Source organism: Achroia grisella, unplaced genomic scaffold (assembly GCF_030625045.1).
Source record: "Achroia grisella isolate CSIRO2021 unplaced genomic scaffold, CSIRO_AGI_Agris_v1 utg32193, whole genome shotgun sequence".
Taxonomy (NCBI): domain Eukaryota; kingdom Metazoa; phylum Arthropoda; class Insecta; order Lepidoptera; family Pyralidae; genus Achroia; species Achroia grisella.
The window spans coordinates 1-10801 of record NW_026712797.1 but is presented as its reverse complement, the minus strand read 5'-3'; the positions used below and the strand labels follow the sequence as shown (position 1 = coordinate 10801).

Sequence of the window (10801 nt, the reverse complement as noted above, 5' to 3'; positions counted from 1 at the left end):
GAAGAACGAGCAAGAAACTTGTGTGTTGCTCTTTTAAATAATCCTTGAAAGTTCACATTTTACAAGTCGAAACGTGTGAATACAAACTACCAACCAGCACTAATTTTTGGGTCAAATATAAATATACAATAACGATTAAATTAGTCGTAGTGATAAGAGTAGACCAGTCCCTACAAGCAGCACTTGTTCACGAGTACGACGGATGAGCCACCCATCACTGCGCTCGACCATATTTTAGAGAGACCAATGACCCGGCCCACCACGCCTACGTCTGGACATTTTAGTGAGCATACTCATTCCACTCGACCACGTCACAGCTACAAAAATTACTGTATGGTAGTTATGTTTTATATATACAATATCAGCATTACATAGTATAAAGAATGTCGCTGTCGCTGTGTCCGTCTCTATGTATGCTTAAATCTTTAAAACTACACAACGGATTTCCGAAGCGTTTTTAATACACAGATCATTCAAGAGGAAGCTTTATATGTTTTATTTACATGAACACCCGGGCGAAGCCGGGGCGAGTAGGTAGTAATACTATAAATAGCCAATATTGATTTATAATATTATTAACTATTATTAACTTGAGTTTCTTGTCAGTTCTTCTCATCTCGAAATCATTCCGAACTGACGGTAGATTTCGCATATCATAAAAGTCTGTAATAGACCTACATGAATAAAGATATTTTGAATTTGAATTTTATTGGAGTAAATAAAAAAAATATATGCTTAAAAAAGTATTTAATTAATTAATAATAATTAAGTATTAACATTTATTCTCCAGGCCACACAATGCCCTCGATCCAGTCTAAATAACTTGCTTAGGACAGCTATAGCCCAAGAGCCCACGACTGCCAGACATACGTCATTTTTAGTAAACGTGAAAGTTCTTGTATGTGTGTCCCTCAATACAGGTAAGAATATCCCCAAACATGAAACCTGGATCGTGGTTCCTTTAGGTACCAGGTAACAAGGTGTAAAAAAAAATCATATCAAATCCGTTATTTTAAGAAATTCCATTTTTTTTCACATATTGCTCGTAACAGTATTATAACTTGCTCTGCTCGTTGTCGAACCAAGAAAACTGTCTGGCAATTTAGGAAACTCAGTTTAATAGTTCTCTCAATAATATATATAAAGTTCAGCTTTATTAAAATGACGTAAGTTTTATTTATAAAAATAGTATAGTTTAGGGGGGGTCCGGCAGGGGGGTTGGAACCACACACACTAAGGGTCTGGCAATGAGCAGAGCAATTTATAATAATGCTACGAACAATATATGAAAATATGGAGTTTCTTAAAATAACGAATTTGATATGATTTTTTTTACACATTTTTTACATGTTACCTGCCAAAGGAACCACGATCCAGGTTTCATTGTTTGGGGATCGTTCTTACCTGTGTTGGGGACACATACAAGAACTTTCACGTTTACTAAAATGACGTATGTGTGTCCGTCGTGGGCTCATGCTCTATAATATTGGTGTAAATAAAAAAAAATATATAAAAAAGTATTTAATTAATTAATAATAATTAAGTATTAACATTTATTCTCCAGGCCACACAATGCCCTCGATCCAGTCTAAATAGCTTGATATTCTGGTGTAGACGGCTGGCAGTCCGCTCTTAGCACACTGCTTACCAAACGACGTGATGCCAATAATATGAAAGATGCATTGGTTGTCTTTCGAAGCTATTTGTAAGAGATCCGAATCACCCTGAAATGAGAAAAAAAACATGTTGAGTTCTTCTTTCTGCTTCTTTGCCAAGGTTTGATTAGAAATGACGTGTAGGTTTTTTGTGGATGATAATGGAACGGTGCAACGCGCACGTCACCCCTGGTGTCTCAGGCGTCCATAGGGTAACGTTACCACCAGATAGGCCATGTGGGTTGCAAATTCTAATTCAAAAATCATTTATTCATGGACATTTTAGCCGCTTATGAACGTTAAATTTTTACATTATAATTTTATTTTTCCCTACCGTCCAGTTCGGTATATAGATCCAATTGAGAAGAACTGGCAAGAAACTCAATTACCACCATCGTAGTATAAAAAAATAATTTTAGATGTATCATATGTATATGTAGATGTTTTTCTAGAGAGACTACAGCATGGAGTTTTCAAGAAGGATATAATAAGGTTTCTTAAGTCCTTTAGAAAAAAAAATATAAAAATAATATCCTTGGACAATTCACACAGCGCCATCTAGTACAGTATACCCAAGTTAAGCTAGCTAAAGCTTGTGTTATGGGTACTAGATTACCGATACAAATACATAACACATTTTGTTTTTGTAAATACCTATATATATATACTTAGTATATATACATTAATACAAAGAATATATACAACTAGCTGTTCCCCCGCGACTTCTTCCGCGTGGAATTTAACCCTTAATATTTTTCTAAAAATAAAAGTAGCCTAAAGAACTAAAAATTATTTTGTTCGTCTTAATTCATTAGGTACGTTCCATTACGTACTGATAGGTTTAAACTAATACATTTACATTCTGTATCATCCCTATTTCATCTCCATGGGGGTTGAATTTATCAAAATCCTTATTTATGTGCGATAAACGTCTTCATAATAGTAGCTCCAATCTTTAATTTCAGTTCAATCAGTCGAAAATCTAAGAAGTTTTATACAAACTTTCATCCCCTATTTTTTTTAGGGTAGGGTAGGGTCCCCTATCCCCTTAGGGTTGGAATTTATCAAAAAATCCTTCTTAGGGGATGCCTACGTCATAACATCTACCTGCATGCCAAATTTCAGCCCGATCCGTCCAGTGGTTTGGGCTGTGCGTTGATAGATCACTATGTCAGTCAGTCACCTTTGAGTTATATATATTTAGATAGCATCATCAAGAAAGCAATTTTTTTTTTCGAGTCGCTCCACTGAAAATCAGCGCTGCAGTGACACACTGCGGCACTAGCTGAGTGGAGGCTCTTTCAGCTCATAGCGAAATTTTTTTTAGTGACACACTGTGGCTCCAGCTGAATGGAGGCCCTTTCAGCTCATAGCGAATAATTTTTTTTTTTATATTTTTACTATGATGCTGAATAAATGATTATTATTATTATTACATAGAAAACAGTTAGACCGATACAAACAGACCCATGAATACGAATGTTTGTAGCGTGCGAGAATCGAACCCGCGACCATCGGACGTAAAGCGGTGAGCTAAGCCACTAGACCACCGAGACCGTCAATATGTGACGTAATTTTTTTTTAATTAATGAATTTTGGAATCATAAAGAAGATAAAACCGCATATTGAAGGGTTTTAATTCACTAAAATAATACTGCAATTAAAATATCGACTTTGACAATTAAAAGACAGAATCATCATCTCAGCCCGGATGTCCACTGCTGAACAAAAGCCTTCCCAAAGATCTCCACGACGATCGGTCCTGCGCTGCTCGCATCCAACGCCTTCCAGCGATCTTGACCAGATCGTCATTCCACCTTGCTGGAGTCCTTCCTACGCTGCGTCTTCCGGTCTACTGTAACCACTTGAGGACTTTACTGCCCCAACGGCCATCTGTCTTACGAGCTATGTGCCCTGCCCATTGCCACTTCAGTTTTGTAATTTAAGAAAGAAATAAATTACAGAATCTTATTATTTAAATATGTCTACGAAACTCATTACAATTACCTGACACGTGTCCTTTCCTCCTCTGAGCTCACCAGCGCACATCTGCGACGGTGACAGTCCCTTCCAGTGACGGTATCTAGTGTTGAGCAGTTTAGCATCACAATCAGAATTGTCAAACAGACTCAGCGACACCTTCTGTAGATCTTTCGCTAGCTCTCTTGTATCTGAAATTAAATTTATTTATAACAAGCTGTTCCCGCGGCTTCGACCGCGTGGAAATTAACTTTATTTTTCTAAAATAAAAGTAGCCTAAGTTACTCCTTATAAATCAGCTACCTGCCAAAAAAAGTTCTGTCAAAATCGGTCCAGCCATTTCAGAGATTAGCCGGAACAAACAGACCGACAGACAGACAGACAAAAATTGTTATTTTGGTATATGTACCGTATATATATTCATATGCATGTAGTAAAAAACGGTTATTTCAATATTACAAACAGACACTCCAATTTTATTTATATGTATAGACTAGCTGACCCGTGAACTCCATTCCGCCTCAGAATTAAAGGAGTTTTAAAGTTTAGTTACGCAATAAATTTCTGAACGCACCTTTTTTTTTTGAGGCTTTGGGACGAGTGCAGATGGCATTCCAAACCAAAGGAAGGACTTATGCGGCGGCTGAATGCCAACTCCCGCCCGGTATGAAAAATAGATAGTATCCGATTCTCAGACCTACTGAATATGCATATAAAATTTCACAAAAATCGGTCGAGCCGTTTCAAAGTAACTAACATTGTGACACGAGAATCTTATATATAAGATTTTAGGGTTATAACCTCCTTTGCTAACATTTGCTATTTCTAAAATTTATTAATTTTTTTTTGTATTTACAAGTATAATAATGATAGTAGTATAACAATATATAAAATAAAATATTGTTATATACATGCCGATTACAAGTTGTACGTAACTTAGGTCTAGATGGCGCTGTGTGAATTGTCCTAAGATTTTTTTTATAAACTTTTGTGTTTAAAATGCTTTATTTATATTATTAAACGTCGAGAGAGGTAAATATATTTGTTTGCCATAAAATTATTCGTGTTAAGACCCAGTTAATAATATAAAATTACAAGGATTATTTAAAAGAGCAACACACAAGTTTCTTGCTCGTTCTTCTTGTGATGAGGCAGGTTTCCGAACAAAAAATTGATATGACTATTCAAAAGTGCTTAAATTAGGTTTATTTGAATAAATTATTTTCTATTCTGTTCTATAAATTATTGTCCTAAGATATTATTATTACTTGAATTATTTTAAATTACTCACCAGGGTTAACAACTCCCCACCCGGTGGCTATAGCTTTAGTTTGACCCCCGAATCCGCTCTGTCGCCACAAGCAGGCGGGCCGTATGGCTGACTCGAACTCCACGGCCGAGTTTAGCTCCAGCAACGCGATATCGTTGTATCTCGCTGGCGGACGGTAGTCGGGGTGTTTGTGGATTCTCTTTATAGAAACCTGATGTAATATAAACAATCGATATAATTATACATACTAATATGTTATTCTGATGTATAAGCTATATTAGTGTAAAGTTTCATCAAAATCTGTTTAGTAGTTTTTGCGTGAAAGAGTACCATTATACTATTATTGTTATCTTATTTTCACAGCTATTGGTTTTTTACACTTTGTGGCATATACCATACATACGGGCAGAAACTTGTAAACTTACTATCTACTCGCCCCGGCTTCGCACGGGTGTACATGTGTTATATATATAAACCTTTCTCTTGAATCGCTCTTTCTACTAAAAAAAAATCATAGTGATGGACAGACAGCGACAGCGACTTTTTTTTATCAATTTAATTAACACAATATAAACTTACAGCTAATTGCCGTTGCTAACGTTTATATTTTAAAACTATTTTTACTACTAAAATTATACGATGATAAATATATTCTTATTTTATTTATTATGGAAGCCAAGGTTTCTGTATATACGTCAGCATCTTGGACCTTACCTAAAAATAAATTTAATAATTGCAATGCTCTCATAGTGAGAATTGCTAGCGTGGCTGTGTACCGACGCGGTTGCAAACAGTCTGACACGACGACGGGTGACAATTCTCACGTAATTCGGTGGGATATTGAATCCTTTTTTTTTTCGGACTACTCTAATGCTGTTGGCCGCAGCTGGCTTTTACAGCTTCACTGTACGTTAGGGGGAAAGTGCAGATGGCACTCCAAACCCGCGGAAGGACTTATGGAGCGGCTGAAGGCCAACTCCTGCCTGACGGATACGACTTTAGTCTGAGGGCACCACTACCGGTTCGAACCTCGGTTCAGGCCGTCGTAATTTCGATCCCCGTTTGAATTGGACGGGGGATCGATCGGATCCTATCCGGTCTACAACTGCGGGATTATCTATTTGTTTGCGCAGCGGCACAAACGGTAATGGACAGCGAGTACTAGTTTCCTCATAAGTAGTAATGAATCTATATCATCTTGTGATGATACAGCTTTTCTACGACCATTCAAAAGTACTTAAATTTAAGTTTATTTGAATAATGCATTTTCTTAATTTTTTGTTCTAATCGCCGACCCAAAGTGACATGGGTTAAGAAAAAGTTATGATGAGTTTGTTCCTCTTTGTAATATACGTACATCCACTGGGTTGGCTCCATCACTGACACTAGGGTCTATGTTCTGGTCTCCAAGCCTAACGATGACAGGCTCCAGGGTCCTTCGCTCCAGGGTCTCGGGTGCAGTGGCCGGCTGTCAGCACGAACCGAGGACTGATGAGGCTTCCACAGTTGAAGTTGTAGCCACCGTCAAGTTTGTAAAACCTATTGCTGCCTAAACATTTAAATGAATGAAGACATTTTGGTTTTATGTGATTTCATTGCACTAGTAAATAATACGAATATATAAAATTCCATGTCGTTTAGTGTTCAATATTCTCTTATATAAATATATTATTATACTAGCGTGGGAATTAACTTTATTTTTCTAAAATAAAAGTAGCCTAAGTTACTCCTTATTACATCAGCTATCTACCAGAAAAGTCCCGTCAAAATCGGTCCGGCCATTTCCGAGATTATCGGAACAAACAGACCGACAGTCAGACAGACAAATTGTAAAAAATGTTATATTGGTGTATGTACCGTATTTATATTTATATGCATGTAGTAAAAAACGGTTGTTTCAATATTACAAACAGACACTCCTATTTTATTTATATGTATATCTATGAATATTACCATATGCGGAAACTCTCACTTGATCAGCGCTCCACAGGCCACCCAGCAATGAGTTCCACTCCTGAATACTCGCACTTTGGTGAAGATATAGACATCGTCTCTGGATTCGGCAGTAACGGTATAAAATCGACCTTCTCTGTCACACACTCAGCTGTACTGCCTCTAGAAACATGAGTTTTTTTTATACCACGAAGGTAACGAAGCTACGTTAAATTAAGATAACAAGCCTGGAATTTCATATCCGGGAATGGGTATTGTATTAATATAAAAGTCTTATACATATTTAAAGTGATTCGGGGTTAAATCACCAATTCTCTGCTTCTCAATACATTTGAAAATATCATGTATGCCGAAGGAATATATGTAGACAGTTTCAAAAGAGTTAGTGATTGCACTAATAAAAGCTTACGTAACAATAACAAACTGATTTTACCTAAATGTCGTTTGGCTAAAGTTAGTAATTCGTTTTGTGGCAATTGCGTAAGTTTTACAATAAAATACCAGAGTATGTTATAAATCTACCAGAAAAAGATTTAAATGTCAAATCAAACAGTTCCTTTGCAAAAAAGCTTACTATAAAATTGAAGAATTCGTTAACGATAATAATGTTTTTATAGAAAACTTTAAATCCATAACACTGACAATATTATCTGATTACATTAATAATGAGTGCGTAGCGACTTCTATGTTGATTATCGCATGCCTCTTACTTGTTATACTGTAATTATTTATATAAAAAAAAACATCTATTAAAAAGAGCAACACACAAGTTTCTTGCTCATTCTTCTTGTGATGAATCTGCATTCCGAATGAGTGGTAGAATCAAAATATGACTATTCAAAAGTGCTTATGTGGTTTATTTGAATAAAGATTATTTCTATTTCTATTTCTATTTCTTGGTTTGATAAGTTTTACAGGTACCAGATAATTACCTGGGGCGGCGACGTAGGCCCCAGTTATTAGCGGTACCTCGCGGCAAAACTAATTTATTAAACAACGCGCCCATGACACACGCACTGGCCACTTTCAATAAAATAGCAGAAACAACTGACTTGTTTGTGTGTAGTCTGTGTGAATTCACAAAAACAACATTGTATGTTATATGTCATGTTAACGAACATGTATAATATAGAATTAGATACACTATTGTATTGGAAGCTGACCTGTAAATAATAGTTATGTAAGTAAATTAATAAATATACATATATATAAAAAATCAGGTTATCATCGCTATACCCAAGCGGTAGCTACCTATTATCAGACAGTTACTCAATTCAAATAAAATATTAGGTTGTTCAGTAATTTCGTTTTCTAACTTAGGATTTAATTGTATTTTGCATTCAACTTCACACTTAAGCCGTATAATTTGTATATGCTTGAGGCTCATATAAGCCTTGTGTGAAAAATTATTAATTCTACGCAGTAGTTTTAGTTGGTGTCCTTTTAAATATGGAGAGGAATATATGCAGTATTTTCGACATATCTAAACTGTTTACTACAGAAAGGGCAAAAATGCTGTTCAAGTCAGAAGAAATTGGCCGATATGTGTGGAGAAGATGTGTTGTGTGGAAGGTGTCGTAATGTAATGACATAATTTTATATTAAATTGAATATGATTTAATTTGAATATTTGCATACCTCTAGGGTGCTGCATGTCATGTACTTTTATTAGTTAATAAAATCCTACCTACCTAACTACCATGTAACGAGACAAATAAATAAATTGTGTATTAACAGTACGCTAGTGCCAGAACTGGTTCGCTAAATTCGATCCGGCAATTTTGATGTCGAAGATGCCACCCTCAGGAAGGCCGGCTGAAACTGATAAAGGCACTTTGGATTTGATGTGAACCGACGAATAACAACACTTATAACATCCCAGGCCTTTCAACTGAATATTAATTATTTTGATAAATTTAACCTCAATCAGATCTCACGTGTAATGTTATTTTTAATTGTTTAATCAACAGTCCAAAAAATTAGTTTCAAACTTTTTGAAATACGAAGTAGTTAAGTAAGCTAGTAAGATGATGTTTCCATACAATCTAAAAAGGGTTGTGAGGAGTTCATCTCCCCTTTAAACTTATACAACCCTTTACAACAAACAGACCGACAGAGTTACTTTCGCATTTGTTAGTAGGAAGTAAGGATGCTACATGATGTTAGCGATTTTATTACTCACTTCGTTCTTTGACTCTCCTTGTGTCTCTTATAAACGCCCCAAATTGGTGGACCGCTGGAAGAAGATATATCATTAGCAGATTGAACGCATTCCATTAACTTTTTTTCGGACTAGTCTAATGCTGTTGGTCGCAGCTGGCCTTTTAGCTTCACCCGAACTATAGGGCCACTCCAAACCAAGGAAGGACTTATGGAGCGGCTGAAGGCCAACTCCTGCCTGACGGATACGACTTTAGTCTGAGGCCACCAATAGAGGTTTCGAACCTCGGCTCAGGCCGTCGTAACATCGATCACGTTGAATTGGTCGAGGAGATCGATCGGAGGAACGACGGGAGCGCCGGTGTGGAGCGCCCCGGGCGCACACCTTGTAGTTGAATGCGCGATATGAGGTGTATGAGGTCGTCGTCTTCGCCGGCGAGGGCGGTCTCGTGTGTGTGTTCCATTAGCATGCAGTCTTTCATTCAATGCCTTTGTGAATACAGTTCATTCATTCATAATTCAACACGTGCCTTTACTGATCATCTCGTTATTCACACTCCCAGTCTTACCATATCGTCTTTCACACAGTCCATCCATCTCTTTGTCGGCCTTCCTCTGCCCTTATAACCATCCGCACATTCATATGTAACACCTTTCTAAATATTATCCTCATTCCTACGCATTATGTCCATACCATGATAGACGATTACTCTTCAACCTCTCTGACACCGGCGCCACTTTCTTACTTCCTCTAATGTATTCATTCTTTATCTTATCCATTCTTGTCACACCACACATTCCGGTTATGAACAATGATTAGACTATTTGCTTTTGCAATAGCATATACTGCTAGTTACTCTATTCTCTCAAATTTGAATTTAAAAATGAATCTGTATTATTGTATACTTGTTTATGTTTGTATAACAACATTTATTTGAAATAAATACGAGCTGAGTTTCTTGTCAGTTCTTCTCATCTCGCAATCAATCCAACTGACGGTAGATTTGACATATCATAGAGTCTGTAATAGACCTACATGAAAAGATATTTTGAATTTAGGTGAATTGTCTCTTTTCTTTAATCCTTTGTTATTTTATCTTTCCATCTTCAGAGTCTAGTTACATAGGTAAAATTAACTTACTCGCTGTTTAGCGGTGTTGCCGCTTGCAAGATGTGGAGTTAACATCTTTACAACATATGACTGGACTCCCGAGAGCGCTGTACTTGCAAAATGTGGGGCTTATACCGTTCTTCCTGGAAACAAAACACATCTTGAATTATTTACGAGAAAACAATCCTGATAAACTTCATCTACAATCACTTAAAATCCGTTGCGTTGTTTAAAAGATCTAAGCGGCCGGACCGGGAAAGTTTCATTGTATACTATGTAAATATACATTATTCATATTATTAACCGGGTCTTAGCACGACAAATTTTATGGCAAATAAAAGGAATTACCTCTCTCGACGTTCACGCACAACGGCGAATGAGGCCAATTGCAGAATGGAGTCAACCTACCAGCACTCTCTCGACGTTTCGACTGATTTTTTACTAGCCGTGTTAAGATCCGGTTAATAATATAAATAATGTATATTAAACACGAAAGTTTAAAAATGTTATATATAAAATTCTCGTGTGACAGTTTTCGTTCCCATACTCCTCCGAAACGGCTTGTTCGAACCGATTCTCATGAAATTTTGTGAGCGTATTGAGTAGGTCTGAGAATCGGCCATCTATTTTCGCATCCCCCCTATATCTATTTTCATCCCCCTTTTTTTATAT

The 10801-nt window shown here is 36.7% G+C and overlaps 1 pseudogene; it reads right to left on the bottom strand.

Annotated features, from left to right (window-relative positions):
• Positions 1 to 1488: 1488 nt before the first annotated feature.
• LOC131843590 (serine protease snake-like) lies at positions 1489 to 10272 on the bottom strand (annotated as a pseudogene).
• Positions 10273 to 10801: the final 529 nt, after the last annotated feature.